Raw genomic sequence first — 7,711 nt, 5'->3', positions numbered from 1 at the left:
CCTTTGCCAGTGGTGAACTGGGATGGTGTAACAGTGACCAGGGGAAAAGAAATCACTGATGGGCGCGGCGTAGTAAGAGTTTAAGAAGTGTGTGGGAAACAGGAACTATGAGGATGGTGGGATTGGTTGGCTATACCCACGCTCAATTGACACTCTGGAAAAAACCAATTATGACAAAGAACTAAGAGTGACTGACATTTAAAACCTAACAGTGAAAGCCAGAGACAGCCTCCTTGGTAGCATAAAGAGCCTCTCATCTCCTAGAGGGAGGGCAGAGAAAGCTGAAGGACAGACCAGGAGTTAATCATAACAGTAGCAGAGCTCAAAATTTAAGCTTCCAAACAAAGCAGATCTGTTATGCCAATTTCAGGGCCCTTGGAAGGAAGGGTTTGGGGTGCGGGGAGACTGACCCCGGCACATGGACAGGACATCTGGATTGATGTGCATGAGAATGATGAATTCCCAGATTCCCCTGAACCCACTGATCCTGCACCAGGAGCCCGCTCTTTCTGTTAAGGGCTAGCATTTTCCCTTGCTTGCTATGAGGTTAATAGCTCAGATTCAGTCACGGTATAACCCAGCCAAGGACATACTGGGCCTGATAAGGGGAGAAAGGGTTGTACCTCGAAGAGCTGATGAATGGGCAGGAGCAGATGAAGGTGCACTGGTCTGGATTAGGTGAATGCTTGATAAAGGGTGGTGGAATGCAAGGTGGGATAATGGTTAGTCTATTCAGATATAGGATTTAACTACCTCAGCAAGGACCCTGGGAGATAGCACAAACATACTACTAAGATGCCTCCTAGAAAAAGAATTGAGCACACTCAGTGAGGTAATCATGCCAGAGTTGCCATGACAGACAGTGAGAGGTTTTAAAGCCGAGAGAAATGGGCATGTGGCAGCGGATATGCTACGTAAGGCCAGAAAACCATCAGAGGTCCTTCTGCTGAAATAAGGGAGGAGCACGATTTGCCAAGCGACAGGGATATGCTGGTAAGAGTGGCACCAGTATCTTTAAGTTCAGTGGTAACTGTCCTCTGTAAGCCATGGCTAGTGGGAGGAGAGGTCAGCCCTGGTAGCAAGGGGAGCCATAACATCCCCCGCCCAAGGGAGACATAATTATGGTAATGAGAGGCAAAGTCATAAAGGCAGACAGAGGGGGTCTATGCTCAGAGTAATATGGACATTGTTAGTAGAACAGTGTCCCTAAGGGCAAAATAGATAGGCAGCCAGGGAGGGTATTACTTAATCCATTAAATCAAAAGAGATTAAGGATGGATAACCAGGAGGCTGAAGCCACTCATCCCAATAAAATGTTTCTGAACTTGAGCCAATTTTTGGACCTGTAACCTAGTGGTTAAAGAAGAGCCTAAGTCCCCAGGAAGAAGGACCCTGCAATACCACAGCAAGTGAACACAGTAATGATTTCTCTGTCCATCCCTAAAGAAACTTATGGCCATTTACTAGGGATAAGGGACAATGCCACCCAGAGACTCAAAGCATTGCCTTGGCTCCCTATACTCATGTGATCACATGGGAGCTAAATAATAAATGGAATTATGGCTTGTGTCTGGCTCCCCAGTGAGTCCACTGGGACTGTGGACAACCCAGTGGTCATTTCCCTGGTCCTCAAATGTGTAACTGAAATAGATATACTTTGTAACTGGCTGACCCCTCCATTGGTCTCTGGGCCTAAGGAGGTCAGAGTTATCCAAGAGGCCAGGAATGGCCAAGTGGAAATCTCTGAAACTGTCCCCTCCCCTCAGCCAAAATAGTAAGTCAAAAACAATATTGCATCCCAGAGAAATGAGAGAAGTTAGGGAGGGAAAGAATGTTTGGACACTCTGTATATTTCCTATTGAGATCAATATGCTTCCTAGCTAGGTCACTTTAGGAACTGAACATCAAGTTTATTTCATCTTCAAGGCTCCAAACTGAAAAAATAATTTCTAGGATGATTTCATTATCCAATTCTATTATGATGAAACTATTTGAAAAATCCACAAAAACTTTAAAAATGGATTTTGCCTATATGTTATCTCTGGTACTCTTAAAAACACATGCAACTGAAGAGTGCTTATACTGTTTGCTACGGGAAAAAAAAAAGCTTGTCATTAAAAAAAACAATTTTTGTCTGGGCAGAGGGCTGGCAAGATGGCGGCGCCCGTGGAGCTGTCCTGCCCGTCGGGGCGGGGCTGCCGTCAGGGGACCTGGACAGCCTGGCCGTGCTGACCTATGCCAGATTTACTGGTGGCCCACCCAAGGTGCACGAGATCACCAAGCCCTGGCCAAGCCCTTCAGGAGCTCTGCCTGTCCTTCGGACCAGTCATGGAGAGACCATCTCGGTACAGCACAAGATCATCACGCATCTTCGAAAAGAGAAGTACAACGCTGCTGATGATCTGCCAGCCCAGCAAGGGGCAGACACCTCGGCCTCCACGTCTCTGCTGGAGGAAAAGCTGCTCCCAATACTGATACATCCTTCTTGGTAGACACCAAGAACTAGGCGGGCGTGCCCCGGAAGTGGATGCAGAGGCTCTGCGGGCTCCCGTCACCGTCTTCCTTCCGGCCCGCATGCCGCTGCAGGTCGCTGAGGAGCTGCGTCTGCTTTGTGGGAGCGCAGGTCTGAGAACGAGGACGAACTGGAGGAGGAGCTGTACCAAGGGGCTCGGGAATCCCAGACCCCCTGTCTCAGCACCCAGGCTCTCGGAATTTCTTTTTTGGAGATGCCCCAGCCTCTCTGGACACCTTTGTCTTCTGCTACTTGGCCCTGCTGCTGCGGGCAAAGCTGCCCGGTGGGAAGCTGCAGGCCCACCTTCGAGGGCTGCACAACCTCTGGGCCTACTGCACACACATTCCCAGCCTCAGCTTCCCCCGAGATGGAGCCGAAGTGCCGCCTCCACACCAGACACCAGTGGGCGCGGAGACAGAAGGAACCATCCTGGCACAGGAACCACATCCTGTCCATGCTGCTGGGACTGACAGCCATGGTGGGCTAGCCTTGCTCAGTTGCGTTGTCTCTATCCAGCGGGTAACCCGGCTTGGGCCCCAGGCACACGGTCCCTGGGCATGGCTGAGGATGGCCAAGGGGAAAGATTTGTCCTCATGCTCCCAGGACTGATTTTTCTACTATCATACATTCCAGAGGCCCCTATGTTTCCCGGTTGTTGGTGCGGCTGGAAATGGGGTGCCACTCCGAGTAAACCTGTCCACACTGAAAAACAAAATAAAACAAACACAATTTTCATTAAGTGTGTGTATGTGTGTATGTATGTGTACGTGTGTATAGATGTTCGGTGGCTCTGTTCATTTCTTGACCCATAATGATTTCAGTTCCTAAAATAGGAAATCTAATCTTATAACTTTCTTATATTTCCTAAAATAGGAAATATAAGAAAATAATAAAATGTATACATTAGCCTTTTGTCCTTCCTTTTCTCTTTCTTATCTCTTCAAACCCTTTCTTTTCTCAACCCAACTTGCCTCCAGGAATTTCATGTGAATGATTTAAGGACTATCACAGAAAATCCAGAAAAATGAGACCAGATTATAGTGTTCAGCAATTGATATGTTATCCTTTTCAGAGAGACTTTACTTTTTGTTGTTTAAAAAGAGACTTTTAAATGGGTAAAATTTAGGGAGAACATGGCCTAATCACCATTGGAGGAAGATTTTTTGATATTTCAGTGGAGCAGGCTTCATAGGTCTTTTCTAAAAGGGGGAACTTGGTTCCTTAGAGTTTTTACTTCAGACGACAAGATGGTAATAGTGCATTGCAAGGATTCTCAGAAATTACAGATTGTGTCTTTCTCATATCCCTGCATACTTCCCACAACTAATGCATTGTTTGGCAGGAGATGATGAAAAGCACAGGCCTCTGGCAGCTAATAAATAGTTCTGATTTCCAAAGTAGTTCCATAAATGTTCATAAGTTTTCCATATTCACCTTATCAGGGTAGACAAGGCCCTGCCCCGTGTGACCTAGTCTCCATTCTGGGTGCCTTCTCAAATGGTTAAAGATGCAATAGGAACAGAGAACAGTTATTTAGAATTATTTACATGTCAACTATTTTTGCTCTTATGACACAAAAACAGAATGCCATGAAATTTACATTCAACCCTTTTTGTCGTTAATGTGGTGCTATTTATAAGTTTGAATTAAAACGGTTAATGTGTGTGGATCCCTTAGCTCCAGGCGCTAGTACAGACCTCTAAAAGAATCTGAACAAGGGCGCCTGGGTGGCTCAGTTGGTTAAGCGACTGCCTTCGGCTCAGGTCATGATCCTGGAGTCCCTGGATCGAGTCCCGCATCGGGCTCCCTGCTCAGCAAGGAGCCTGCTTCTCCCTCTGACCCTCCCCCCTCTCATGTGCTCTCTCTCTCTCATTCTCTCTGTCTCAAATAAATAAATAAAATCTTAAAAAAAAAAAAAAAAGAATCTGAACAAGACTGAATTATTACTATCATAGTTATTACTATTTTCTAAAAGATATTTTGATCACATACTACAGATCATAGAGCAACCCATGTTTTATTTGGTGAACACAGTGTTTTTAATTTTTTTCCCCAGTGTTTGCCACTTTTAAAATTAGGTGGTAATGGGACATGTGGGTGGCTCAGTTGGTTAAGTGTCTGACTCTTGATTTCCACCCAAGTTATGATCTCAGGGTTGTGAAATCGAGCCCTGTGTCGGGCTTTGCACGGGGCATGGAGCCTGCTTCAAATTCTCTCCCTCTCCCCCCTCTTTTCTCTCTTTCCCTCTCTAAAAAAAAATAAATAAATGATAAAAATAAAATAAAATTAGTTGGCAACATTTAAAAAAATCAGGGCATGACAAAGCTTGGATGTTATAGCTGCTGGGTCCACTTTCTCCTGTGGCACAGTCATCAGGTGCCGACTTGGGCTAGTCTCCCATTCGCCACACTCCTCCCCATGCCCTATTGTCCCTCACACTGAAGCAGGCCGTGAGTAGCTATTTACCGTAGCATTTGTGCTGTAGTCTGTTTTCAGAACTGCCTGCTTTTCTTTTTCTTCTTTTTCTTCCTCAATATTTCTAGTCCCTGTGGACATTTCAGTTTGAATATCTATCAAAAAGTGCAATATTTACAAATTGAAAGGGACCTCACAGTGTTGTTCTATCACTTTTCCGCCTTCCCCTTCTTGCTTCTGTCACTGGACGATTGTTACTACCAACCTGTGTCCTTCTTTAGACAACTGGTCTGAGTGAAGGCTTTACCTTGGCAACACATCTCTCCTGGGAAGAGAGTGTGTGGCCTCTGTGTCCAGGAACCTGACAGAATTTTCTGGGCTTAGTCACTGTTGCAAATATAATTTCTACTAGTGAGTGGAGCAGACACGAGGCTGTTTCATAGAACCTGGGAGCTTTTACACTTGTTCCCAGCCCATCCCCCAAAATAACCCCTCCACTCTATAATTACATTTACATTCATGAAATTAAGAAAAGTTGGAATTCCTTTTAGCAAGAATTCTATGGCAGTGTATTCTGTACAGTTCCAAACAAAAAAATAACTTAGGCAATCCAGAAGGAATTGGTTGTCTAGTGTTCTGTAACTGAAAATAATTAGGTATTTTAATGTTCCCTTTTTAACTCCTTACTGTGTTAGTGTTTAGAGAGACTATGGTAAAAATTATATCCAGTCTAACTTTTATAAATCAGCTTGCCTTTTCCTACTCTCTTTTTGGGACTAAGATTTATCAATTAGAATTGAGAATGACAAGCTTGGCCCTCAACTTTTGTGGAGTACTTCAATATTTCATTCCCAAAGTTTCTCTTAATTTTTTTATTGTTGTTTGTCCTCAGAAAGGCCCCATACCAACAAATGTGACTTCATTCTTCTAAGTAGCAATTAGTTTGAATATTAGAGATCTGAATGTATTCAGAAAATCTTCCAAAAATACATTTGTAATTAGTTGACTGACTGATTACACATCTAAGGAGAAACCAAACTTCCAGCTTTGTTCTTCCACTGCTCTTCAAATATGATTTCTGGAACACTTCCCTCCACATCCCTTCCCAAGATGAAATACTGTCTAGCTTTTCCACTGCTCTTGGATAATAAATGAACAGTCCTACATTTTGGCATTTAAAATGACCCAGTCTCTTATCCTATGACTACTAGTCCAGTGCACTGTAAAAATCATTTGAATCCAATTTAAAGCTTTCTACGTAGACTTTAGTTGGGCATGGGCACTTTTGTTTTTACCCCCTTTTCCTCACTTACCTTCTTCCCTCTAGCTGCTGCTTCTGACCCTTGTAAGGTTGGATCAAGGGATAGAGAAGATGACAGGAAGAGCTTCGGCAAGACATTGATGGTCTAGGATGGCAGATGCTTCAAGCTGATTCTTTCTCTCAGTCAAGGCTATTGTTGGCTCCTCAGTTATCCTTCACCAGGGACCTCCGACTGCCACCACCTTGACATAGTCAGTTGTCCGATTAACACTGCTCCTTTGGAGGGCTTCTGTTAGGGCCACATCATCCCTCCAGATCATCACTTGCTCATTGAGTAAGATCCCCTCTAAGGCAACCCCAGGCTGGCTCCCTTTTACATGGTCCACATCTGAGCTCCCAAACCACTCACCTTTCCCAATCATCATAGGAAGTGAAGTTTGTTCTAGTCCAGTCCTCCTTACTCTGTGATCAGACACAGTGGTGAGGGCACAGCCTTTACACTTCCTGTTCTTTGTGGGTGTCAGATCCCAGTCCTTATGTTTCCAAACTCCGGGCGGGGGGTGGGGTGCCTGTAAGTCCCCTGAGATATCCCCTGGAAGTCCCTGTTGTGTGTGTTAGAGTACAATCCAACAATCTTTTTTCTTTTTTTTTTTTTTAATTTATTTATTTGACAGAGAGAGAGATAGTGAGAGAGGGAACACAAGCCGGGAGAGTGGGAGAGGGAGAAGCAGGCTTCCCACCGAGCAGGGAGCCCGATGCGGGCCTCGATCCCAGGACCCCGGGATCATGACCTGAGCCGAAGGCAGACACTTAACGACTGAGCCACCCAGGCGCCCCCAACAATCTTTTTTCAAAGAACTTCTCTCCCCACCTCTTCCAGCTCAACTAGAAGGAGGTGATGCTGGCCGACTTGGTTTCACCCCCTTGGCAAGTCCCACATGGGTGCCCTAGTAACTCATGTTTTAATATAGCGTCCTTGGAACCGATCACCTTATTCTTGGACTTTGCTGCTTCCATTAAAACAGAAGCAGAATGACCCCAATGTTATCATCTAGTTACATAGTCAATCCTCTTGACTTTGTCTCAGTGGTATGCTGGAGCTGCTCGTGAACCATGGCCGTGATTAAAATTTAAATGATCTAAACCTACAATTAAATAAATTAGATATTTTTAAAAAGGTAACAAGGACTCAAAGGTCGTCATTTTCTAATTATTTCACTCCATCTTGTTATCTCTGCTTTTGAGATTATTTGCCTATTGTTTCTATATGGTAAAAATAACACAGGAGGGCGTGGCACTGCACATTTCTTCCCAACTCTGCATTCGGTGTTGTCACTTTGGCAGCCAGAAATCAGCTATGGTGGGAGTATTTACACCAAGGAAATTGGCAAATGTAACAAATCCGGTGCTTCCCCCTTCCCCCATCTTGTCCTTAACATTTACCAACACACCACTGCTTAGGATACACTCTTCAAAGATGTTAAAAACTAGCAAGATAGCAGGTGCAGTCCAAGCTTAAGGCA

The 7,711-nt window shown here is 44.7% G+C and overlaps 1 pseudogene; it reads left to right on the top strand.

Moving 5' to 3' along the window:
* Nucleotides 1-2,136: 2,136 nt before the first annotated feature.
* Nucleotides 2,137-6,337, top strand: LOC118536895 (metaxin-1 pseudogene; annotated as a pseudogene).
* The last annotated feature ends 1,374 nt before the right edge of the window (nt 6,338-7,711 follow it).

Source organism: Halichoerus grypus, chromosome 6 (genome assembly GCF_964656455.1).
Source record: "Halichoerus grypus chromosome 6, mHalGry1.hap1.1, whole genome shotgun sequence".
Taxonomy (NCBI): domain Eukaryota; kingdom Metazoa; phylum Chordata; class Mammalia; order Carnivora; family Phocidae; genus Halichoerus; species Halichoerus grypus.
This window is presented reverse-complemented; position numbering and strand designations above follow the sequence as displayed.